Below are 26,150 nucleotides of genomic sequence, written 5' to 3'. Positions count from 1 at the left end.
GCAAATTCCACTATTGTGCCTAATCCTTATGTTGCTAGCTTCACAACACAACCTGGTCTGGTTGAACCTCACTAGCCAGATGAAGCTACCTGGCTGCTTATAACTTTAGCTAGCTATTTATTTTCAATGACTGAAGTTCAATTTCAATAGGTGAACAAGTGGCAACCTAGCTAATACTTAGTCACAATGATTCCTAAATCATTGTTAAGAGTAATGAAAATGACTGCATTTTCTACTGGTCATTGTTTTCAGGCTGGTTGTATTGGTGCTAGCTAGGTACCAAGCTAAAGCTAGCTACCCCAGAAGTTGAGGTGGAACAAATTATGCTTTATTACCAACGTGGTATTGTAAACACATCGTTCGTGGCCAGTGTTTGCTTGTTTGCAGACTTTTTTGTACAGCTTTGACAGTGCGACTATCTTTTTTGACACGCAAAGACCCAAACGGCATTCCATAGTATGTATGTCATGAAGCTAATAGCAGTGGCGCTAATAACTGTGTGCAACTCCGGTAAGGCAACATCTGAAAAATAGGTAGTGTGTACCGGTGCTCGACCAGTCGGTGAAAGCCAACATCACCCACGACAGAGAACGGTTGATTGTCAAGGGCAATGAATTCAATTATCTTGGCTTTAATGGATTTCGCCTTTGAGTTGTCTCGCTGAAATTTTCTTACTCTTTCAAATGACTGTTCGACTTGTTGACTGCTCGATCCACACAGCAGACATTGTGGGCTAGGTTAGGAATGCTGTGTTGCACGTGTAGCGCAACATTTTACGTGGCGTCATTACGTCATGTACCTACGTTATATACAGTTTGTCACGCCCTGGCCTTAGTATTCTTTGTTTTCTTAATTATTTTAGTTAGGTCAGGGTGTGACATGGGGAATGTATGTGTTTTTTGTAGTGTCTAGGGTGGTTGTAAGGTTTAGGGGGTTTATTAGAGTAGTTGGGTTTATGTTTAGTATAGAAGTCTAGCTGTGTCTATGGTTGAGTGTAGGTATCTAGGAAAGTCTATGGTTGCCTGAATTGGGTCTCAATTAGAGACAGCTGGTTATTGTTGTCTCTGATTGGGAGCCATATTTAAGGCAACCATAGGCTTTAGCTGTTTGTGGGGAATTGTCTATGTCGAAGTGTTTTGTGTCAGCACTTATGTTTGTATAGCTTCACGGTCGTCTGTTTTGTTGGTTTGTTTTGTTTTTTTCCTTCTTTAAATAAATAGAAGATGTACTTTCCACGCGCTGCGCCTTGGTCCTCTCTCAGTCCCTTTGACGATCGTGACAGAATTCCCCACCAACAAAAGATCAAGCAGCGGTGTAACGGGAGTAAGGGACAGCGCAAGAAGGAGGAATGGACATGGGAGGATATTTTGGACGGAAAGGGTTGCTACACATGGGAGGAGATTCTGGCTGGTAAGGATCGCCTCCCATGGGAACAGCTGGAGGCAGCTCGGAGAGCGGAGGAAACCGGAGAGAGGAACCGGCGTTATGAGGGGACGCGTCTAGCACGGAAGCCCGAAAAGCCCGTGAGTACTACCCAAACATTTCTTGGGGGGGGGGGGCTAAGAGGTAGTGGGCCGAGGGCAGGTAGGAGACCTGCGCCCACTTCCCAGGCTAACCGTGGAGAGCGGGAGTACGGGCGGACACCGTGTTACGCAGTAGAGCGCACGGTGTCTCCTGTACGTGTGCATAGCCCGGTGCGGGTTATTCCACCTCCCCGCACTGGTAGGGCTAGATTGAGCGTTGAGCCGGATGTCATGAAGCCGGCCCTACATATCTGGCCACCAGTACGTCTCCTCGGGCCGGCTTACATGGCACCAGCCTTACGCATGGTGTCCCCGGTTCGCCTACATAGCCCGGTGCGGGTTATTCCACCTCCCCGCACTGGTCGGGCGACGGGGAGCATTCAACCAGGTAAGGTTGGGCAGGCTCAATGCTCAAGGGAGCCAGTACGCTTGCACGGTCCGGTATTTCCGGCGCTACCTCCCCGCCCCAGCCCAGTACCACCAGTGCCTACACCACGCACCAGGCTTCCAGTGCGTTTTCAGAGCCCTGTTCCTCCTCCACGCACTTTTCCTATGGTGCGTGTCTCCAGCCCAGTGCCTCCAGTTCCGGCACCACGCACTAAGCCACCTGTGCGTCTCCAGAGCCCTGTACACACTGTTCCTTCTCCCCGTACTCGTCCTGATGTGCGTGCCCTCAGCCCGGTGCCACCAGTGCCGGTACCACGCACCAGGCAAATAGTACGCTTTGAGAGTCCAGTGTGCCCTGTCCCTGCTCCCCGCACTAGCATGAAGGTGCGTGTCCTTAGCCCGGTGCCTCCAGTTCCGGCACCACGCACCAGGTCTACAGTGCGTCTCAGCCGGCCAGAGTCTGCCGTCTGCCCAACGGCGCCTGAACTGTCCGTCTGCCAAGCGCCGCATGAACTGCCCGTCTGCCATGAGCCTGCAAAGCCGCCCGTCTGCCATGAGCCTACAGAGCCTTCCGCCAGACTGGAGCCGCTAGAGCCTTCCGCCAGACAGGAGCCGCTAGAGCCTTCCGCCAGACAGGAGCAGCCAAAGCCTTCCGCCAGACAGGATCAGTCTGAGCCATCCGTCTCCGCAGCGCCATCTGAGCCATCCGTCTCCTCAGCGCCATCTGAGCCATCCGTCTCCCCAGCGCCGTCTGAGCCATCCGTCTCCCCAGCGCCGTCTGAGCCATCCGTCTCCCCAGCGCCGTCTGAGCCATCCGTCTCCCCAGCGCCGTCTGAGCCATCCGTCTCCCCAGCGCCGTCTGAGCCATCCGTCTGTCCCGAGCCGTCAGAGCCGCCCGTCTGTCCCGAGCCGTCAGAGCCGCCCGTCTGTCCCGAGCCGTCAGAGCCGTTAGTCAGTCAGGAGCCGCTAGAGCCATTCGTCAGTCAGGATCTGCCAGAGCCGCCAACCAGACAGGATCTGCCAGAGCCGCCAACCAGACAGGATCTGCCAGAGCCGCCAACCAGACAGGATCTGCCAGAGCCGCCAACCAGACAGGATCTGCCAGAGCCGCCAACCAGCCATGAGCGTCCAGAGCCGTCAGCCAGCCATGAGCAGCCAGATCCGTCAGCCAGCCATGAGCAGCCAGATCCGTCAGCCAGCCATGAGCAGCCAGATCCGTCAGCCAGCCATGAGCAGCCAGATCCGTCAGCCAGCCATGAGCAGCCAGATCCGTCAGCCAGCCATGAGCAGCCAGATCCGTCAGCCAGCCAGATCCGTCAGCCAGCCATGAGCCGTCCAGCCAGGATCCGCCAGAGCCGTCCAGCCAAGATCCGCCAGAGCAGTCATCCAGCCAGGATCCGTCCCTCAGTCCGGAGCTGCCGTCCCTCAGTCCGGAGCTGCCCCTTATCCTGGTGCTGCCCCTTATCCTGGTGCTGCCCCTTATCCTGGTGCTGCCCCTTATCCTGGTGCTGCCCCTTATCCTGGTGCTGCCCCTTATCCTGGTGCTGCCCCTTATCCTGGTGCTGCCCCTTATCCTGGTGCTGCCCCTTATCCTGGTGCTGCCCCTTAGTCCGGTGCTGCCCCTTAGTCCGGTGCTGCCCCTTAGTCCGGTGCTGCCCCTTAGTCCGGTGCTGCCCCTTAGTCCGGTGCTGCCCCTTAGTCCGGTGCTGCCCCTTAGTCCGGTGCTGCCCCTTAGTCCGGTGCTGTCCCTTAATCCAGTGGGGTTAATGTGGAGGGTGGCCATTTGGAGGAGGCTACGTAAGCGGGTAGTGACTATGGTGGGGTGGGGACCACGACCAGTGCCGGAGCCGCCGCCGTGGACGGACGCCCACCCAGACCCTCCCCTAGACTATGTGCTGGTGCGCCCGGAGTTTGCACCTTAAGGGGGGGGTTATGTCACGCCCTGGCCTTAGTATTCTTTGTTTTCTTAATTATTTTAGTTAGGTCAGGGTGTGACATGGGGAATGTATGTGTTTTTTGTAGTGTCTAGGGTGGTTGTAAGGTTTAGGGGGTTTATTAGAGTAGTTGGGTTTATGTTTAGTATAGAAGTCTAGCTGTGTCTATGGTTGAGTGTAGGTATCTAGGAAAGTCTATGGTTGCCTGAATTGGGTCTCAATTAGAGACAGCTGGTTATTGTTGTCTCTGATTGGGAGCCATATTTAAGGCAACCATAGGCTTTAGCTGTTTGTGGGGAATTGTCTATGTCGAAGTGTTTTGTGTCAGCACTTATGTTTGTATAGCTTCACGGTCGTCTGTTTTGTTGGTTTGTTTTGTTTTTTTCCTTCTTTAAATAAATAGAAGATGTACTTTCCACGCGCTGCGCCTTGGTCCTCTCTCAGTCCCTTTGACGATCGTGACACAGTTGAAGTCGGAAGTTTACATACACCTTAGCCAAATACATTTAAACTCCGTTGTTCACAATTCTTGACATTTAATCTTAGTAAAAATTCCCTGTTTTAGGGCAGTTAGGATCACTACTTTATTTTAAGAATGTGAAATGTCAGAATAATAGTCGAGAATTATTTATTTCAGGTTTTATTTACTTTATCACATTCCCAGTGGGTCAGAAGTTTACATACACTCAATTAGTATTTGGCAGCATTGCCTTTCAATTGTTTAACTTGGGTCAAACGTTTCGGGTAGCCTTTCACAAGCTTCCCACAATAAGTTGGGTGAATTTTGGCCCATTCCTCTTGACAGAGCTGGTGTAACCTAAGTCAGGTTTGTAGGCCTCCTTGCTCGCACACGCTTTTTCAGTTCTGCCCACAAATCTTCTATAGGATTGAGGTTAGGGCTTTGTGATGGCCACTCCAATACCTTGACTTTGTTGTCCTTAAGCCATTTTGCCACAACTTTGGAAGTATGCTTGGGGTCATTGTCCATTTGGAAGACCCATTTGCGACCAAGCTTTAACTTCCTGACTGATGTCTTGAGATGTTGCTTCAATATATCCACATCTTTTTCCTTCCTCACTATGCCATCTATTTTGTGTACCAGTCCCTCCTGCAGCAAAGCACCCCCACAACATGATGCTGCCACTCCCGTGCTTCACGGTTGGGATAGTGTTCTTCGGCTCCCCCTTTTTCCTCCAAACATAATGGTCATTATGGCCAAACCGTTCTATTTTTGTTTCATCAGACCAGAGGACATTCCTCCAAAAAAGTACTATATTTGTCCCCATGTGCAGTTGCAAACCTTAGTCTGGCTTTTTTATGGCAGTTTTGGAGCAGTGACTTCTTCCTTGCTGAGCGGCCTTTCAGGTTATGTCGATATAGGACTCTTTTTACTGTGGATATAGATACTTTTCTACCTGTTTCCTCCAGCATCTTTACAGGTCCTTTGCTGTTGTTCTGGGATTGATTTGCACTTTTCGCACCAAAGTACGTTCATCTCTAGGAGACAGAACGCGTCTCCTTCCTGAGCGGTATGATGGCTGCGTGGTCCCATGGTGTTTATACTTGCGTACAATTGTTTGTACAGATGAACGTGGAAATTGCTCCCAAGGATGAACCAGACTTGTGGAGGTCTCCAATTTTTTCCTGAAGTCTTGGCTGATTTCTTTTGATTTTCCCTTGATGTCAATCAGAGGCACTAAGTTTGAAGGTAGGCCTTGAAATACATCCACAGGTACACCTCTAATTGACTCAAATGATGTCAAGTAGCCTATCAGAAGCTTCTAAAGCCATGACATCCTTTTCTGGAATATTCCAAGCTGTTTAGAGGCACAGTCAATTTAGTGTATGTAAACTTCTGACCCACTGGAATTGTGATTAAGTGAAATAATCTGTCTGTAAACAATTGTTGGACAAATTACTTGTGTCATGCACAAAGTAGATGTTCTAACCGACTTGCCAAAACTATAGTTTCTTAACAAGACATTTGTGGAGTGGTTGAAAAACCAACATAAGTGTATGTAAACTTCCGACTTCAACTGTAGGTATGCACTGCAGCTTTGACATCAGTTTTCAACATCGGCGTTAAACTAGACATCGGGCGGATACCGATGTTGGCATTTTTGCTAATATCGTCCGATTCCGATATGTTCACCGATATATCGTGCGTCCCTACTTGTGTTACTAAGTGTGCCCTGAGGCTAACAATCAATAAAGTACGGCCTTGCAACTCCCAATGTGCTTTTCAGCTATCGCTAAGTGGTGCCGGGCTGGTCAATGGAACTTCTAGGGAATGCTAATGTGGAGCAGTTTGTTTGTGTAACACAGAGAAGTGAAGTCACAGTGTAGTTTATGGGCTGTGTCTCCTGTTGGTGAGTTATTGTGTGTGTGCTGATGTTCCAGAACCATCAGACTGGAACAAATCCTTTCTCTAAAGAAACAGCATGGTGTGGAACACACTATTTCTGAGAGAATTCCTGCACTGATCTCGCTCTCGCTCTCTCTCTGCACTCTTGATAACAATCCTGACCTTGAGTCTGTGATCCAAGCTGCCTGACCCATGTACTGAGAGTCAGTGAGTCAGAGTAACTGACAGAGAGGTCTGTTTAAAGTGCCAGGCTTGGCCATCCATCTGTGTAATGTCCCTGGGGTTGTCCAGGCTGTCATAAAGGTAATGGACTGGGACAATGTGTTTTAGAGGGAGTAGATGAGGCATCATCACCACATGAAAACAGGGCATTGAGTTGAATATTGATTTATTGAGTAGAGCAGACCTTTCCCCCTGTGTGTGTGTGGGTGGCTGTGTTTTGTTGATGACGTTTACACTAAAGAGTCAGCTGTAGGATCATGCTGCTGTGCATCTCTGGCGGTATCGCTGCTGCGCTCAAACACGTGTGTGTGTGTGTATTCAGTATGTATAGACAGCTATAGCAGCAGCAGGAACAGCAGTAGCAGTAATGTCTGGCACAGCAGCACCGGCCCTCTGAGCTCACGGCCCTCTAGCCTACAGGCTGATGATACGATGGTGATGTGATCAGTGTGCGCTTGGCTCGGCTTTCCCCATGTGGAGGCTCGCTGCCCGGGCTCAGTGTGGCTGCTGATGAGGGGAGGGGTACAGGCTGTCTGGCCCACAGAGTGTGTATCCCAGATAGCACCCTATTCACTACGTCGTGCACTACATTTGACCAGAACCCTGTGGGCCCTACCTGCACTACTATGTACTACATGGGGAATAGAGTGCCATTGGGGACAGTTGCTACACTACATCGCCCTCCAACCAAGGTGTGTGTCTGTTCTCCTTCCCCGGCACGTGTAAATATCCTCCTGTAAATGAGTGTCTCCCTGTATTTATATTTCTGGTCAATTTACTGATTTTATATAATTCCTTATTATGCAGCATTGTTGAGAGTGAACCTGCAAGTAAGCATTTCATTGTACTGTGTACCATTTTTATCCTGTGCATGTGGCAAATAGACTTGACGTGTGTGTGTGTGTGTGTGTGTGTGTGTGTGTGAGAGAGAGAGAAGTGTTCACGTGGGCAGATCATCTCTCCTGTAATTGGTGTTGTCATGGGGATCTATCCAGAGGTCTCTTAGGTTGTTCTCTTGTCTGGCACCAGGTCAGTAACCTTAGCCACCACACTGACTCCACAGTTCTATCAGGTCAGTAACCTTAGCCACCACACTGACTCCACAGTTCTATCAGGTCAGTAACCTTAGCCACCACACTGACTCCACAGTTCTATCAGGTCAGTAACCTTAGCCACCACACTGACTCCACAGTTCTATCAGGTCAGTAACCTTAGCCACCACACTGACTCCACAGTTCTATCAGGTCAGTAACCTAAGCCACCACGCTGACTCCACAGTTCTATCAGGTCAGTAACCTAAGCCACCACACAGTTCTATCAGTGCCAGGCGAGCTTCTCAGACATCTGCTATAGGAACACAGTGAATATGCACAGTGCCAATATGACCCACCCATCACTCATGTGTGGATCCTGGATGTCAGACCTCTACATCAAAGAGCTGTGCTTTTATTGGTCACAGTTCGATTGATGGCTCTATAACCAAATAGTCTTGAAGAGGTCATAAATATTCAGTAGGATTTGAATGTGAATGGTATTGAAAGCCCTCCAACTACCTTGTGTTGTCCAGTATGTTAGTTGTGTAATGTATTATGAATGGTGTGTTCATTCCCAACGCTCAGGCGCTTCATCTGATTGTAGTATGCCCTGGTTTCTGGGGTTGTTGCGTCATATCACATGACATGTGAGAGGTAGAATAATATTGCATGCTTTGTAGAGGTCACATTACAATGGCAAGAGCCTTTAGTGGTAGTTTTAAGGGCTTTCAGTCATCTGTTGCTGGGGGCAGTGTGTGTGTGTGTTTGTGTGTGTGTGTGTGTGAGATCTGCTTTCACATACACACCTGTATGATGACCTCAGTTGACCCTTTGTTCAGGTTTAGCAGCTGAATTTACAGCAAAAAATAGTGACAAGTAACGGCACAGCCTTTTCTACTGCATATAAACTCAGCAAAATAAGAAATGTCCTCTCACTGTTAACCTCTCTAGGGTACGTGAGACGTTAGCGTCCCACCTCGTCAACAGCCAGTGAAAGTGCAGGGCGCCATATTCAAAACAACAGAAATCCCATAATTAAAATTCCTCAAACATACATGTATTTTACACCATTTTAAAGATACACTTGTTATAAATCCAGCCACAGTGTTCGATTTCAAAAAAGCTTTACGACGAAAGCAAACCAAATGATTATGTTAGGTGAGTGCCTATTCACAGAATAACACAGCCATTTTACCAGCCAAAGAGAGGATTCACAAAAAGCAAAAATATAGATAAAATTAATCACTAACCTTTGATGATCTTCATCAGATGACACTCATAGGACTTCATGTTACACAATACATGTATGTTTTGTTAGGTTAAGTTCATATTTATATCCAAAAATCTGAGTTTACATTGGTGCCTTACGTTCAGAAGTCACAAAACATCCTTTGATTTTGCAGAGAGCCACATCAATTTACAGGAATACTCATAATAAACATTGCTAAAAGATACAACTGTTATGCATGGAATTTTAGATGCACTTCTCCTTAATGCAACCGCTGTGTCAGATTTCAAAAAAGCTTTACGAAAAAAGCAAACCATGCAATAGTCTGAGTCGGCGTTCAGAGCCCAATCAAGACACAAATATAGCCTCCATATTATGCAGTCAACAGAAGTCAGAAGTAACAATATAAACATTCACTTACCTTTGATGATCTTCATCAGAATGCACTCCCAGGAATCCCAGTTCCACAATAAATGTTTGTTTTTGTTCGATAATGTCCATAATTTATGTCCAAATTCCTCCTTGTTGTTCTAGCGTTCAGTACACTTTCCAAACTCACGACGCGCGGGCAGGTCCAGCGCAAAGTACGGACGAAAAATTAAAAAAGTTATATTACAGTCCGTAAAAACATGACAAACTAAGTATTGAATCAATCTTTAGGATGTTTTTAACATAATTCTTCAATAATGTTCCAACCGGAGTATTCCTGTGTCTTCAGAATAGCGATGGAACAGAGCTCGCTCTCACGTGAATGCGCATGGTCACTTCATTGCAGACCTGACTCATTCCTCTCTCCTTCGGCCCCACTAAACAGTAGAGGCATCAGACAAGGTTCTAACGACTGTTGACATCTAGTGGAAGCCTTAGGAAGTGCAACATTACCAATATTCCACTGTATCTTCAATCGGAGCTGAGTTGAAAATCGGCCAACCTCAGATTTCTCACTTCCTGGTTGGATTTTTCTCAGGTTTTTGCCTGCCTGATGAGTTCTGTTATACTCACAGATATCATTCGAACAGTTTTAGAAACTTCGGAGTGTTTTCTATCCAAATAATATGCATATTCTAGCTTTTATGGCTTTGTAGCAGGCCGTTTACTCTGGGCATGCTTTTCATCCGGACGTGAAAATACTGCCCCCTACCCCAAAGAAGTTAACTGTGTTTATTTTCAGCAAACTTAACGTGTAAATATTTGTATAAACATAAGATTCAACAACTGAGACATAAACTGAACAAGTTCCACAGACACGTGACTAACAGAAATTGAATGTGTCCCTGAACAAAGGGGGGGTCAAAATCAAAAGTGTAACGGTCAGTATCTGGTGTGGCCACCAGCTGCATTAAGTACTGCTAGTGCATCTACTCCTCATGGACTGCACCATATTTGCCAGTTCTTGCTGTGAGATGTTACCCCACTCTTCCACCAAGGCTCCTGCAAGTTCCCGGACATTTCTGGGGTGAATGGCCCTAGCCCTCACCCTCCGATCCAACAGGTCTCAGACGTGCTCAATGGGATTGAGATCCGGACTCAATTGCTGGCCATGGCAGAACACTGACAATCCTGTCTTGCAGGAAATCACACACAGAACAAGCAGTATGGCTGGTGGCATTGTCATGCTGGAGGGTCATGTCAGGATGAGTCTGCAGGAAGGGTACCGCATGAGGGAGGAGGATGTCTTCCCTGTAACGCACAGCGTTGAGATTGCCTGCAATGACAACAAGCTCAGTCCGATGATGCTGTGACACACAGTTCCAGACCATGACGGACCCTCCACCTCCAAATCGATCCCACTCCAGAGTACAGGCCTCGGTGTAACGCTCATTCTGTCGACGATAAACGCGAATCCGACCATCGCCCTTGGTGAGACAAAACTGCGACTCGTCAGTGAAGAGCACTTTTTGCCAGTCCTGTCTGGTCCAGCGACAGTGGGTTTGTGCCCATAGGCGACGTTGTTGCCGGTGATGTCTGATGAGGACCTGCCTTACAACAGGCCTACAAGTGCTCAGTCCAGCTTCTCTCAGCCTATTGCGGACAGCCTGAGCACTGATGGAGGAATTGTGCGTTCCTAGTGTAACTTGGGCAGTTGTTGTTGCCATCCTGTACTTGTCCCACAGGTGTGATGTTTATAGAAGGGAAAACTAACATCACTCTTGGGTGGGGTTGGGATAAGAAAACTAACATTGTAATTCATTATATTTATTGGTTGAGTCTTGACTTTTAAATGTATAAACTTATCCAATGTATTTAGTAGAATCATCATAGCAGGTAGAACGATCATAGAATCATCTCTCTCAAGTGAATAGAAATGCTGTGACTCAATTTTGTCTTGATAGCCTGCAGGAGTAGAGACCGACAGAGCCTCCTGCTTTAACCTGACCTCTGCTTTAAGTACAGACAACAGGGAGAAATAGAGGTGAGGGAAGTAAAAAGCAAAGTGGTCTGCTATTTATAGCAAGCCTTTCAACATCACTGGTCTTGAGTTCAGTCTGGGATATGGTGTGTAATATTGTCTGTAATGTCCCCTAGCTAGCCAGTAACCTCTTACTGTATCTAGGTAGATATGGTGTATAATATTGTCTGTAATGTCCCCTAGCTAGCCAGTAACCTCTTACTGTATCTAGGTAGATATGGCGTATAATATTGTCTGTAATGTCCCCTAGCTAGCCAGTAACCTCTTACTGTATCTAGGTAGATATGGTGTGTAATATTGTCTGTAATGTCCCCTAGCTAGCCAGTAACCTCTTACTGTATCTAGGTAGATATGATGTGTAATATTGTCTGTAATGTCCCCTAGCTAGCCAGTAACCTCTTACTGTATCTAGGTAGATATGGTGTGTAATATTGTCTAATGTCCCCTAGCTAGTCAGTAACCTCTTACTGTATCTAGGTAAGCCAGTAACCTCTTACTGTATCTAGGTAGATATGATGTGTAATATTGTCTGTAATGTCCCCTAGCTAGCCAGTAACCTCTTACTGTATCTAGGTAGATATGGTGTGTAATATTGTCTGTAATGTCCCCTAGCTAGCCAGTAACCTCTTACTGTATCTAGGTAGATATGATGTGTAATATTGTCTGTAATGTCCCCTAGCTAGCCAGTAACCTCTTACTGTATCTAGGTAGATATGGTGTGTAATATTGTCTAATGTCCCCTAGCTAGTCAGTAACCTCTTACTGTATCTAGGTAGATATGGTGTGTAATATTGTCTGTAATGTCCCCTAGCTAGCCAGTAACCTCTTACTGCATCTAGGTAGATATGGTGTGTAATATTGTCTGTAATGTCCCCTAGCTAGCCAGTAACCTCTTACTGCATCTAGGTAGATATGGTGTGTAATATTGTCTGTAATGTCCCCTAGCTAGCCAGTAACCTCTTACTGTATCTAGGTAGATATGGTGTGTAATAAGAACATGTGTTGATGTGTAGTGTATATATCTTTGAAAGAGACATGACCCCCTGTTAAAATAAAGATGAAATATATCAGCTATTTGATCCTCTGTGATGTTTAAGAGCTCATTGGCAAAGACTTACGACTTTTTTTTCTTCATTTAATCACTTTTCATTTTCAAGTTTGTTTGTTTTGCCTCACTTACATCGGCCGGTCCGTGATTAGCTGTGTGTTGTAGTGCGCATGTGAATGCTTGCCAGTATTTACCGTGCACAGGGGGTCGTCCAGCACCTTGTGTTTGGTTTGGAATGAAGCCTATGCATGGAATTAGAGAATATATTGTTGATACTAGTAGACGAAGGTATATATCTTTTTAGATTTTGAACCCTTCCTGTGTTTTGCTTGTTTTGTCAGTCTTTTTTTGTCAACTTTAATGTTGTATTACCTAGCCTATAATAAAACTCTACCTGATTCTGCACCTTTTATTTTGCGTCCTGTTGTCATGGTCTATTTAAAGGCATCCGCATGCTTCTTAAACAAAACCGTTCAGAAGAGTTTGTGCAAATATTATGGTGATGTTTTTGTTGTGGACTTGGGTAAGGGTTTTGTTAGTTGTGGACTTGGGTAAGGGTTTTGTTAGTTGTGGACTTGGGTAAGGGGTTTTGTTAGTTGTGGACTTGGGTAAGGGTTTTGTTAGTTGTGGACTTGGGTAAGGGTTTTGTTAGTTGTGGACTTGGGTAAGGGGTTTTGTTAGTTGTGGACTTGGGTAAGGGGTTTTGTTAGTTGTGGACTTGGGTAAGGGTTTTGTTAGTTGTGGACTTGGGTAAGGGGTTTTGTTAGTTGTGGACTTGGGTAAGGGTTTTGTTAGTTGTGGACTTGGGTAAGGGTTTTGTTAGTTGTGGACTTGGGTAAGGGGTTTTGTTAGTTGTGGACTTGGGTAAGGGGTTTTGTTAGTTGTGGACTTGGGTAAGGGGTTTTGTTAGTTGTGGACTTGGGTAAGGGGTTTTGTTAGTTGTGGACTTGGGTAAGGGGTTTTGTTCGTTGTGGACTTGGGTAAGGGGTTTTGTTAGTTGTGGACTTGGGTAAGGGGTTTTGTTAGTTGTGGACTTGGGTAAGGGGTTTTGTTAGTTGTGGACTTGGGTAAGGGGTTTTGTTAGTTGTGGACTTGGGTAAGGGGTTTTGTTAGTTGTGGACTTGGGTAAGGGGTTTTGTTAGTTGTGGACTTGGGTAAGGGGTTTTGTTAGTTGTGGACTTGGGTAAGGGGTTTTGTTAGTTGTGGACTTGGGTAAGGGGTTTTGTTAGTTGTGGACTTGGGTAAGGGGTTTTGTTAGTTGTGGACTTGGGTAAGGGGTTTTGTTCGTTGTGGACTTTTAGGGTTTAGTGTGGACTTGGGTAAGGGGTTTTGTTAGTTGTGGACTTGGGTAAGGGGTTTTGTTCGTTGTGGACTTGGGTAAGGGGTTTTGTTAGTTGTGGACTTGGGTAAGGGGTTTTGTTAGTTGTGGACTTGGGTAAGGGGTTTTGTTAGTTGTGGACTTGGGTAAGGGGTTTTGTTAGTTGTGGACTTGGGTAAGGGGTTTTGTTAGTTGTGGACTTGGGTAAGGGGTTTTGTTAGTTGTGGACTTGGGTAAGGGGTTTTGTTAGTTGTGGACTTGGGTAAGGGGTTTTGTTAGTTGTGGACTTGGGTAAGGGGTTTTGTTAGTTGTGGACTTGGGTAAGGGGTTTTGTTAGTTGTGGACTTGGGTAAGGGGTTTTGTTAGTTGTGGACTTGGGTAAGGGGTTTTGTTAGTTGTGGACTTGGGTAAGGGGTTTTGTTAGTTGTGGACTTGGGTAAGGGGTTTTGTTAGTTGTGGACTTGGGTAAGGGGTTTTGTTAGTTGTGGACTTGGGTAAGGGGTTTTGTTAGTTGTGGACTTGGGTAAGGGGTTTTGTTAGTTGTGGACTTGGGTAAGGGGTTTTGTTAGTTGTGGACTTGGGTAAGGGGTTTTGTTAGTTGTGGACTTGGGTAAGGGGTTTTGTTAGTTGTGGACTTGGGTAAGGGGTTTTGTTAGTTGTGGACTTGGGTAAGGGGTTTTGTTAGTTGTGGACTTGGGTAAGGGGTTTTGTTAGTTGTGGACTTGGGTAAGGGGTTTTGTTAGTTGTGGACTTGGGTAAGGGGTTTTGTTAGTTGTGGACTTGGGTAAGGGGTTTTGTTAGTTGTGGACTTGGGTAAGGGGTTTTGTTAGTTGTGGACTTGGGTAAGGGGTTTTGTTAGTTGTGGACTTGGGTAAGGGGTTTTGTTAGTTGTGGACTTGGGTAAGGGGTTTTGTTCGTTGTGGACTTGGGTAAGGGGTTTTGTTCGTTGTGGACTTGGGTAAGGGTTTTGTTCGTTGTGGACTTGGGTAAGGGTTTTTTTCGTTGTTCGGGCACACAACATTTTTTCTCAAGGCCAGACAAAGTTCAGGAGCCAACGTGCATGTCCCTTCGTCCATGATTGGTCAACTGTAAGGATTCTTCAATAAAGTATATGTTGTCGTTCAACGATAGACGCCTAGTTTTCATGCACATTTTTTTATTGAGAAATACTGCACCCAACATCTTAGATGTGACGGCTAGCTACCCAACATCATAGATGTGACGGCTAGCTACCCAACATCTTAGACTAGCTACCAGCCGAACTGAAGCATGCTGAGGCCTTAAGACCAACACACATGTTACCTTCTTCACAACGTGGCTTTAAGTTTATAATCATTTCTAATTATTTTATAGTATTTTCTGATTTCACACTGATGTTCTGTTTCTCAGTACTAGCAAAACTGGGACAGGGAGGTTCAAAATCTTCTCTGCATCACTGCATCCTAAGATGAATAGAAATGCTTTTTTATTTTATTTTACTGTCCCACTTTATCTTGACATTCTCGCAGCTTAATATCAGTCTTGTAACTTCTTCTGAAGTGTGAAAAGGACATCAATGCTTTTCCTGTTGTTGATATGTCTTACCAGTCTCCCAGGTGGTTTGATAGGGCTATAAATACTCAGACAGACTTCTGCAAGCACCAGACAGTGAAAGAGAAAGTTAAAGCTCACCAACATTTATGTTCTGAGTGGAAAGCAGGTCCTTCCGTCCTTCACCTCTCCCATAGTACATCCTGCTGGCTGCTACCCGTCTTACATGGGCCCATTCCATAAACAAGCCTTAGTCCATAACCCCTAGCCCCTATAGGCCCTAACACCTAGGGACTTGTTTATATACATGAAGTTCCTCAAACTGAGAGGTTGTTTCTGAACAGAGCCACAATAGAGGCTGGTTATTTTCCCTCCTGAACCAGGGGATACAGTGACCTGCTGTGACCTGACCTGCTTTCCTATGGATTATTTAAACGTCTGTCCTGTGGGTCCTTTTGAATTTGCCTGGCAACCCAATTCATGTTTCTCTTCTCTCTTCCCAGGTTCCGTCTACAGGAAGTGATCTGGTCTGGTGGTGGTGTAGTCAGGTGGTGGTGTAGTCAGGTGCGGTGTGGTCCAGGGTGTATAGCCGCTGCTGCTTCTCTCCCTCCGCCTGACGCCCTCTGCTGGCCCTGCCCATGGCACATACTGCTCTCCTGTGAATCTCATCCAGCAAGCTGGACACCGCAGCTTCACACCACAACACCTCTGCCTCCACCTCCGCCCCTCCCCACAGGGAACCCTCCAATCCGCAGCCAGACTACCCCAGCGCGCACGGCCCCCGCGAAGAGCAGTATGTGACTGAGGTCGCGCCCCCCGATGATGTCACCACCGTCTACAGAGATGCCGGGACCATCACTGGTACGTGCAGTACAGCCCTGGCAGTAGGAGACTAAATCCAATTCTGATTGACAGAAAATGGCTCTGACTTGTCTTGAATTCAGTGTAACTGAAAGCCATAAACAGCCTCCACTGCATTGTTTATGGATTTCACTGAATTCAAGACAAGTTGTAGTCCTCAGTTCATTCAGTAACCTTTTGATCCTTGTTGTGTATCTGGCTGAATCAAAGCAGCGCTCCCTTGTCCCTCTAAACTAGATCCAGGTTCTAACACCCTGCTGTGTGTGTGTGTGTGTGTGTGTGTGTGTGTGTGTGTGTGTGTGTGTGTGTGTGTGTGTGTGTGTGTGTGTCCAAGCTAGATCACACACACACACATCTTCAGTGTTCTGCTCAACACTACAGCAGAGCTCTACAACAAGTCTTCTTCTCAGAACTTCAGAGTAGCTCCATCTGGAATTCAATACATGTTCCAAAGAGCAGTTGTAGTCTTATTCCAGAACACCTTTATGTCCTGAGTGTTGCTGCTTCTGGAATTGAAAGATTGATGGAACACGAACCACAAATTGTTTTTTTCATTTGTGTGGTCAGTGGGTGTGTTATTGTTTAAGCATTAGAGGTTTCCATGTGGTCAGTGGGTGTGTTATTAGAGATTTCCATGTGGTCAGTGGGTGTGTTATTGAATGTGGGATGTACAACACAAGCACTTGAAACAAGCCATAGTAGAGGAACAGCTGCCAATACTTTATTATTCATCATCAGAATGGTTCTCCACAGAACAACGAATATGGTCGCTCTCGCTCTCCCCGCTCTCGCTCGCTCTCCCCGCTCTCGCTTGCTAGCTGCATCCTAAAGGGCACCCTATTGCCTTTATAGTGCACTACTCCCTAATGGCATAGGGCCCTGGTCAAAAGTAGTGCACTATATAGGGAATAGGGTGCCATTTGGGATGCATGCCCTGTTTCTGTATGGTCTGGATAAACTACACTGCAGGAAGAGAGAGAGCGAGCGAGAGAGAGAGCAGTATCCGTTACACCGAAGCCTGCTATTGACAGTTATAATGCAGCTGCAAGGCAAACCAAGTTCATGTAAACCCTCTCAATGCTTCTGTCTGTGAATAGAAATGAAAAGTGGCTTCTCAAGATGTAAGAATGAAGTGGCGTCAGTGTTTCAGTCCCAGGGGACTGGCAGGGATCGTGCCCAGCAGACAGCACAGCCTCGCAGAGCACAGCGCTTCACTGAGCAGAGCGATGCAACCCAGCAGTCCCTTTGTGTGGGTATCAGAGGAACGAACCCAGCAGTCCCTTTGTGTGGGTATCAGGGGAACGAACCCAGCAGTCCCTTTGTGTGGGTATCAGGGGAACGAACCCAGCAGTCCCTTTTGTGGGTATCAGGGGAACGAACCCAGCAGTCCCTTTGTGTGGGTATCAGGGGAACGAACCCAGCAGTCCCTTTGTGCGGGTATCAGGGGAACGAACCCACACAACACATCTGTCTGAGTCACTGGAGAGATCCGCTTGTTCACCACAACAAACCCAACCACACCATACTCCTGCGCCCTACTATTTGCCTGTACCCATCTCACTTTATGGCCTAGCTTTGTCAAATCATAGAATTACTTATAGAACCATTGAATTTTAGGATCACAGTGGGCAAAATCATATGCTCTGGGTGGTGTTTCATCAGCATTTCTGTTGAACAGTACCAGTATTGGCAACCTGACAAACAGAGCCCATGGGGAAATGAATGTCACAATTCACTGTGAGGACAGTTTCATCTAACTTACGGCTGTATTATTGTGGCTTCTGCTGAGTACTTTAAAATTACATTCTTATTGATTCAAACACAACTCAGGAGGGAGTTACAGAGGGTCTCCGTCACAAATGGCACCCTATTCCCTTTATAGTGCACTACTTTTGACCAGGGTCCATAGGGTCAAAAGTAGGGCACTATATAGAGAATAGAATGTTATTTGGGACGGAGACCCTCTGTAACACCAGGCTATCTGTAACCCAGGAAATGCTGGGGGGAGGGGTGGCTTAACGGGCGTAGTGAGGGAGATGTGGTGAGAATGAGAAACCAAACTCTATTGTGACCTGCCACTGACTGTCACTTCCTGTCATGAGGCCAGTTAGGGGACCAGATTATGCTGCTTGCTCAGGGTGCATCCAAAATGGCACCCTGTTCCCTATATAGTGCACTACTTTTGACCAGAGACATATGGGCCTTGATGAAAATAAGTACTTTGAATAGGGTGGCATTTGGGACACACCCTCAGTGTTCACTCAGCGAACTCCCAGGGGGCAGTGGGACTGCATTTCTCATCATTCTCCTGGTCCTGTTCAGTAGAGAAGAAACACTGAAACGGAGTGAAACAGGGAGGTGCTATGCTGCATCCAAAACTTGTTCAATGAGCACACAGATTTTTTGTTTCCATTACAAACTCACCCAAATCCAGATAGCTGGTGTTCTGAAAGAGCTGCAAAATCTGGACCTCTACAAATCAGCCGGGCTAGACAATCTGGACCCTCTCTTTGTACATTTTCTGCCAAAATTATTGCAAGCCCTATTACTAGTCTGTTCAACCTCTCTTTCATATCGTCTGAGATTCCCATAGATTGGAAAGCTGCTGCGGTCATCTCCCTCTTCAAAGGGGAAGACACTCTAGACCCAAACTGCTACAGACCTATATCTATTCTACCCTGTCTTTCTAAGGTCTTTGAAAGTCAAGTTAACAAACAGATTACCGACCATTTCGAATCTCACCGTAACTACTTCGCTATGCAATCTGGTTTTAGAGCTGGTCATGGGTGCACCTCAGCCACGCTCAAGGTCCTAAACGATATCATAACCGCCATCGATAAGAGACATTACTGTGCAGCCGTATTCATCGACCTGGCTAAGGCTTTCGACTCTGTCAATCACAATATTCTTATTGGCAGACTCAACAACCTTGGTTTCTCAAATGATTGCCTCACTTGGTTCCCCAACTACTTCTCCGATAGAGTTCAGTATGTCAAATCGGAGGGCCTGTTGTCCGGACCTCTGGCAGTCTCTATGGGGGTGCCACAGGGTTCAATTCTCGGGCCCGACTCTCTTCTCTGTATACATCAATGATGTCGCTCTCGCTGCTGGTGATTCTTTGATCCACCTCTAAGCAGACGACACCATTCTGTATACCTCTGGCCCTTTGTTGGACACTGTGTTAACTAACCTCCAGATGAGCTTCAATGCCATACAACTCTCCTTCCGTGCCTCCAACTGCTCTTAAATGCAAGTAAAACTAAATGCATGCTCTTCATCCGATTGCTGCCCACATCTGCCCGCCCGTCCAGCATCACTACTCTGGACGGTTCTGACTTAGAATATGTGGACAACTACAAATACCTTGGTGTCTGGTTAGACTGTAAACTCTACTCCCAGACTCACATTAAACATCTCCAATCCAAAATTAAATCTAGAATCGGCTTCCTATTTCGCAACAAAGCATCCTTCACTCATGCTGCCAAACATACCCTCGTAAAACTGACCATCCTACCGATCCTCGACTTCGGCGATGTCATTTACAAAATAGCCTCCAACACTCTACTCAACAAATTGGATGCAGTCTATCACAGTGCCATCCGTTTTGTCACCAAAGCCCCATACACTACCCACCACTGTGACCTGTACGCTCTCGTTGGCTGGCCCTCGCTTCGTACTCGTCGCCAAAGGCTCCAGGTCATCTACAAGTCTTTGCTAGGTAAAGCCCCACCTTATCTCAGCTCACTGGTCACCATAGCAGCACCCACCAGTAGCACGCGCTCCAGCAGGTATATCTCACTGGTCACCCCCAAAGCCAAATCCTCCTTTAGCCGCCTCTCCTTCTAGTTTTCTGCTGCCAATGACTGGAACGAACTGCAAAAATCACTGAAGCTGGAGACTCTTACCTCCCTCACTAGCTTTAAGCATCAGCTGTCAGAGCAGCTCACAGATCACTGCACCTGTACATAGCTCATCTGTAAATAGCCCATGCTGTATTTCTTTATTTATCTTGCTCCTTTGCACCCCAGTATCTCAACTTGCACATTCATCTTCTGCACATCCTACCGTTCCAGTGTTTAATTGCTATATTGTAATTACTTCGCCACCATGGCCTATTTATTGCCTTTACCTCTCTTATCCTACCTCATTTGCACATGCTGTATATAGATTTTTCTACTGTATTATTGATTGTATGTTTGTTTTTTCCATGTGTAACTCTGTGTTGTTGTATGTGTCGAACTGCTTTGCTCTTGGCCAGGTCGCAGTTGCAAATGAGAACTTGTTCTCAACTGGCCTACCTGGTTAAATAAAGGTGAAATAAAATAAAATAAAAACTGTATTTTAGCTGAAGACAGCCAAGCTGACATGCATACAGACTGACTGCTTCCAAAACTGTTGGAAGCAGCGTTGAGTTACCCACAATGAAATGTTTGTTGTACCCTTTACCTCTATGCTGATGAATGAATGGCAACATGTAGTCTCTTTTCTGGTGTTGGACCCTTGCTATGAGTACAGGAAGCAGCTCAATGGCATTAAAGGACTGAGAGCTGTGCTGCTGTGGTTCAGTGCTGCCACCTGGTGGGGTTAGGGTCCTGGCATTGTTCTGTTCGGTGTAGGGTGAAGTTTCCCCTTGGTACAGATCTAGGATCAACTTCCCTTCCCCCAATCCTAACCTTAACCATTATTTGTGAAAATACAAAACTGACCCAAGATCAGCATCGAAGGGTAACTATCCCTTCTGTTGTTCTGTTTAGACAGACAGTCTCAACGCAAGGCCAGTTGATTGTCTGAGGAGATTGAAGTTTTTTATTTGTTTTCTAGGCAGGGATTCACTACAGGGTGGATTATATTCCATTTTATTGTAGTAAGGCTTATCCAAAAAGAATCGTATGTCCTATAATTCTGTCTCTTTTTACTTAGTTTCATACCATGCTGATTTAATTTATTGGTACAGTGCTGTATTCTTCCGGTTGTTATAGCAACATACGCCAGTGGATGTTACTGAACCCTCCTTTGTTTACTCCCAAACCCATCTCTCCCACTGTGTCCCACATGGTTCCGTTTGGGATTCATCCTCAGTCCATTCTGAAGCCTTCGTTTCCCTGCTCCCCATGTGTCCCAGTGGTTGCCATAGGAACCGTGGATTTGCCATGCTTCAGCGTGGTGATGTAGAGTATTAAGTAACATGAATGGGGTTTGGTGACGAACCACACACTGGGTTAATATCCATTCATTAGACTGTTTTAGCCTCTGTCTCAGGCTTCCATCTCCTGAGTGAAGCCAGGGCATCGGAGACTAACTAGGCTGTCTGATATCATGCTGCTGGGAGACGTAGTACATACCCAGGCTGTGGTAGGTTGGGTTCAGTAAGGATACTGTAACTACAGTAGGTACCCAGGCTGTGGTAGGTTGGGTTCAGTAAGGTTACTGTAACTACAGTAGGTACCCAGGCTGTGGTAGGTTGGGTTCAGTAAGGATACTGTAACTACAGTAGGTACCCAGGCTGTGGTAGGTTGGGTTCAGTAAGGTTACTGTAACTACAGTAGGTACCCAGGCTGTGGTAGGTTGGGTTCAGTAAGGTTACTGTAACTACAGTAGGTACCCAGGCTGTGGTAGGTTGGGTTCAGTAAGGTTACTGTAACTACAGTAGGTACCCAGGCTGTGGTAGGTTGGGTTCACTAAGGTTACTGTAACTACAGTAGGTACCCGGGCTGTGGTAGGTTGGGTTCAGTAAGGTTACTGTAACTACAGTAGGTACCCGGGCTGTGGTAGGTTGGGTTCAGTAAGGTTACTGTAACTACAGTAGGTACCCGGGCTGTGGTAGGTTGGGTTCAGTAAGGTTACTGTAACTACAGTAGGTACCCGGGCTGTGGTAGGTTGGGTTCAGTAAGGTTACTGTAACTACAGTAGGTACCCGGGCTGTGGTAGGTTGGGTTCAGTAAGGTTACTGTAACTACAGTAGGTACCCGGGCTGTGGTAGGTTGGGTTCAGTAAGGTTACTGTAACTACAGTAGGTACCCGGGCTGTGGTAGGTTGGGTTCAGTAAGGTTACTGTAACTACAGTAGGTACCCAGGCTGTGGTAGGTTGGGTTCAGTAAGGATACTGTAACTACAGTAGGTACCCAGGCTGGGGTAGGTTGGGTTCAGTAAGGTTACTGTAACTACAGTAGGTACCCAGGCTGTGGTAGGTTGGGTTCAGTAAGGATACTGTAACTACAGTAGGTACCCAGGCTGTGGTAGGTTGGGTTCAGTAAGGTTACTGTAAGTACAGTAGGTACCCAGGCTGTGGTAGGTTGGGTTCAGTAAGGTTACTGTAACTACAGTAGGTACCCAGGCTGTGGTAGGTTGGGTTCACTAAGGTTACTGTAACTACAGTAGGTACCCAGGCTGTGGTAGGTTGGGTTCAGTAAGGTTACTGTAACTACAGTAGGTACCCAGGCTGTGGTAGGTTGGGTTCAGTAAGGTTACTGTAACTACAGTAGGTACCCAGGCTGTGGTAGGTTGGGTTCAGTAAGGTTACTGTAACTACAGTAGGTACCCAGGCTGTGGTAGGTTGGGTTCAGTAAGGATACTGTAACTACAGTAGGTACCCAGGCTGTGGTAGGTTGGGTTCAGTAAGGTTACTGTAACTACAGTAGGTACCCAGGCTGTGGTAGGTTGGGTTCAGTAAGGTTACTGTAACTACAGTAGGTACCCAGGCTGTGGTAGGTTGGGTTCAGTAAGGTTACTGTAACTACAGTAGGTACCCAGGCTGTGGTAGGTTGGGTTCAGTAAGGTTACTGTAACTACAGTAGGTACCCAGGCTGTGGTAGGTTGGGTTCAGTAAGGATACTGTAACTACAGTAGGTACCCGGGCTGTGGTAGGTTGGGTTCAGTAAGGTTACTGTAACTACAGTAGGTACCCGGGCTGTGGTAGGTTGGGTTCACTAAGGTTACTGTAACTACAGTAGGTACCCGGGCTGTGGTAGGTTGGGTTCACTAAGGTTACTGTAACTACAGTAGGTACCCGGGCTGTGGTAGGTTGGGTTCAGTAAGGTTACTGTAACTACAGTAGGTACCCGGGCTGTGGTAGGTTGGGTTCACTAAGGTTACTGTAACTACAGTAGGTACCCGGGCTGTGGTAGGTTGGGTTCAGTAAGGTTACTGTAACTACAGTAGGTACCCGGGCTGTGGTATGTTGGGTTCACTAAGGTTACTGTAACTACAGTAGGTACCCGGGCTGTGGTAGGTTGGGTTCAGTAAGGTTACTGTAACTACAGTAGGTACCCGGGCTGTGGTAGGTTGGGTTCAGTAAGGTTACTGTAACTACAGTAGGTACCCGGGCTGTGGTAGGTTGGGTTCAGTAAGGTTACTGTAACTACAGTAGGTACCCGGGCTGTGGTAGGTTGGGTTCAGTAAGGTTACTGTAACTACAGTAGGTACCCGGGCTGTGGTAGGTTGGGTTCACTAAGGTTACTGTAACTACAGTAGGTACCCGGGCTGTGGTAGGTTGGGTTCACTAAGGTTACTGTAACTACAGTAGGTACCCGGGCTGTGGTAGGTTGGGTTCACTAAGGTTACTGTAACTACAGTAGGTACCCGGGCTGTGGTAGGTTGGGTTCACTAAGGTTACTGTAACTACAGTAGGTACCCGGGCTGTGGTAGGTTGGGTTCACTAAGGTTACTGTAACTACAGTAGGTACCCGGGCTGTGGTAGGTTGGGTTCAGTAAGGTTACTGTAACTACAGTAGGTACCCGGGCTGTGGTAGGTTGGGTTCAGTAAGGTTACTGTAACTACAGTAGGTACCCGGGCTGTGGTAGGTTGGGTTCAGTAAGGTTACTGTAACTACAGTAGGTACCCGGGCTGTGGTAGGTTGGGTTCAGTAAGGTTACTGTAACTACAGTAGGTACCCGGGCTGTGGTAGGTTGGGTTCAGTAAGGTTACTGTAACTACAGTAGGTACCCGGGCTGTGGTAGGTTGGGTTCAGTAAGGTTACTGTAACTACAGTAGGTACCCGGGCTGTGGTAGGTTGGGTTCAGTAAGGTTACTGTAACTACAGTAGGTACCCGGGCTGTGGTAGGTTGGGTTCAGTAAGGTTACTGTAACTACAGTAGGTACCCGGGCTGTGGTAGGTTGGGTTCAGTAAGGTTACTGTAACTACAGTAGGTACCCAGGCTGTGGTAGGTTGGGTTCAGTAAGGTTACTGTAACTACAGTAGGTACCCAGGCTGTGGTAGGTTGGGTTCAGTAAGGATACTGTAACTACAGTAGGTACCCAGGCTGTGGTAGGTTGGGTTCAGTAAGGTTACTGTAACTACAGTAGGTACCCAGGCTGTGGTAGGTTGGGTTCAGTAAGGTTACTGTAACTACAGTAGGTACCCGGGCTGTGGTAGGTTGGGTTCAGTAAGGTTACTGTAACTACAGTAGGTACCCAGGCTGTGGTAGGTTGGGTTCAGTAAGGTTACTGTAACTACAGTAGGTACCCAGGCTGTGGTAGGTTGGGTTCAGTAAGGATACTGTAACTACAGTAGGTACCCAGGCTGTGGTAGGTTGGGTTCAGTAAGGATACTGTAACTACAGTAGGTACCCAGGCTGTGGTAGGTTGGGTTCAGTAAGGATACTGTAACTACAGTAGGTACCCAGGCTGTGGTAGGTTGGGTTCAGTAAGGTTGTAGTGAACAGAGGAGATGTACTGTAACTACGTCTTGTGGCAAAACATGATCTTTTCTCTGAGAGTTATCTTTCAAAGACATAAAAAAAGCACATCACATGATTATAATGTTACTAAAGTTCATGGGATGTTTACAATGCTTAGGGCTCATCTTGTGCTGTTCTCAAAATAACATTAGTGCTCATCTAGCTAATTAAATAGTCTGGAAGTACCTCAACAATATCATGCAAACTTTAGTCTATATTACAACAGGATACTCAGTCTAGAACAGGATGATACTTCACACCAGTAAATATGAATTTTGTTCAACATGTGTATCCGATTGTAATCTTCTCCAGTAGTATCAGTAGAAGGCTATTTTATTGAAACAGATGTGTCTTATTGAGGTCCACACTGAGGTAAAAATATCATGCCAATACAGCCACTATATTACTGCCCACAACATATAGATAGGAAGTTGAAGTAATGATCACATGTATGCAGTACTGTTAGCAGTTAACGGATAACGGATGCTATATCGTAGTCTGTTCACTTTTGGACTTAAGATACTTTAAATATTCAACTTTGCCATGTGAACTGAACCCAAAGTTCATGTCAGGGGGCTGTGAGTGTTGATTTCTGGCTTGGTGGACTTTGTTTGTCATTAAGTCTGTCAGTGTCAGTGTGTCCACATGCCATTGTTGCTCTGGTGGGCCGACTACGTTAACATAGCAGCTGACCAGTTACACAAGACTTTAGTTCCGGGTTAACTGAGATTGTTCTCTTTCGGCTTCTCTTTCTATCAGATATGCAGTTTTAGCCACACACCACAGATATTCCCACAGCCTGATGTATCCATGGGAACAGTTTGTGGGTAGACAAAACAGTTGGAATCAGCCAGAGCTTTTCCATTAGTCCATGAGCAGTGGTCAGGCCAGCTGAATGGAACGGACTGAGACTGACTCATAGCCCGGCCCTGCACTGGTCACCAAGTTCTGCTTTTCCTCTGGGACAGACCAAGACACACTACAGCACAGTTGCCATGGCGTCAGGAGCCGTTGAGCAGTGTCATCTGTCTGGTGGATCTGTGCCAGACCCAGCCTCTTGGCAAGACCACATGAATTCCAACCATAGCCAGTGTAATGTAGGGGGCTTATTACAACCATAGCCATGGTAATGGTGGGGGCTTATTACAACCATAGCCAGGGTAATGGAGGGGGCTTATTACAACCATAGCCAGTGTAATGTAGTGGGCTTATTACAACCATAGCCATGGTAATGGTGGGGGCTTATTACAACCATAGCCAGGGTAATGGAGGGGGCTTATTACAACCATAGCCAGTGTAATGTAGTGGGCTTATTACAACCATAGCCATGGTAATGGTGGGGGCTTATTACAACCATAGCCAGGGTAATGGAGGGGGCTTATTACAACCATAGCCAGGGTAATGGAGGGGGCTTATTACAACCATAGCCAGGGTAATGGAGGGGGCTTATTACAACCATAGCCAGGGTAATGGAGGGGGCTTATTACAACCATAGCCAGGGTAATGGAGGGGGCTTATTACAACCATAGCCAGGGTAATGGTGGGGGCTTATTACAACCATAGCCAGGGTAATGGTGGGGGCTTATTACAACCATAGCCAGGGTAATGGAGGGG

General features: G+C 46.6%; 1 long non-coding RNA gene across 1 annotated transcript in view; it reads left to right on the top strand.

The window, feature by feature from the left end:
* Positions 1 to 26,150, top strand: part of LOC120040348 — a 47,544-nt gene that overhangs the window by 13,055 nt on the left and 8,339 nt on the right. Inside the window, exon 2 of the long non-coding RNA XR_005475624.1 lies at positions 15,503 to 15,860. This is a non-coding gene — a long non-coding RNA (uncharacterized LOC120040348). The remainder of the gene's footprint in view (positions 1 to 15,502; positions 15,861 to 26,150) is intronic.

This window comes from Salvelinus namaycush, unplaced genomic scaffold (assembly GCF_016432855.1).
Source record: "Salvelinus namaycush isolate Seneca unplaced genomic scaffold, SaNama_1.0 Scaffold343, whole genome shotgun sequence".
NCBI lineage: Eukaryota > Metazoa > Chordata > Actinopteri > Salmoniformes > Salmonidae > Salvelinus > Salvelinus namaycush.
Note: the sequence above shows the minus strand (reverse complement) of the source record. Positions and strands in the feature narration are given on the sequence as shown.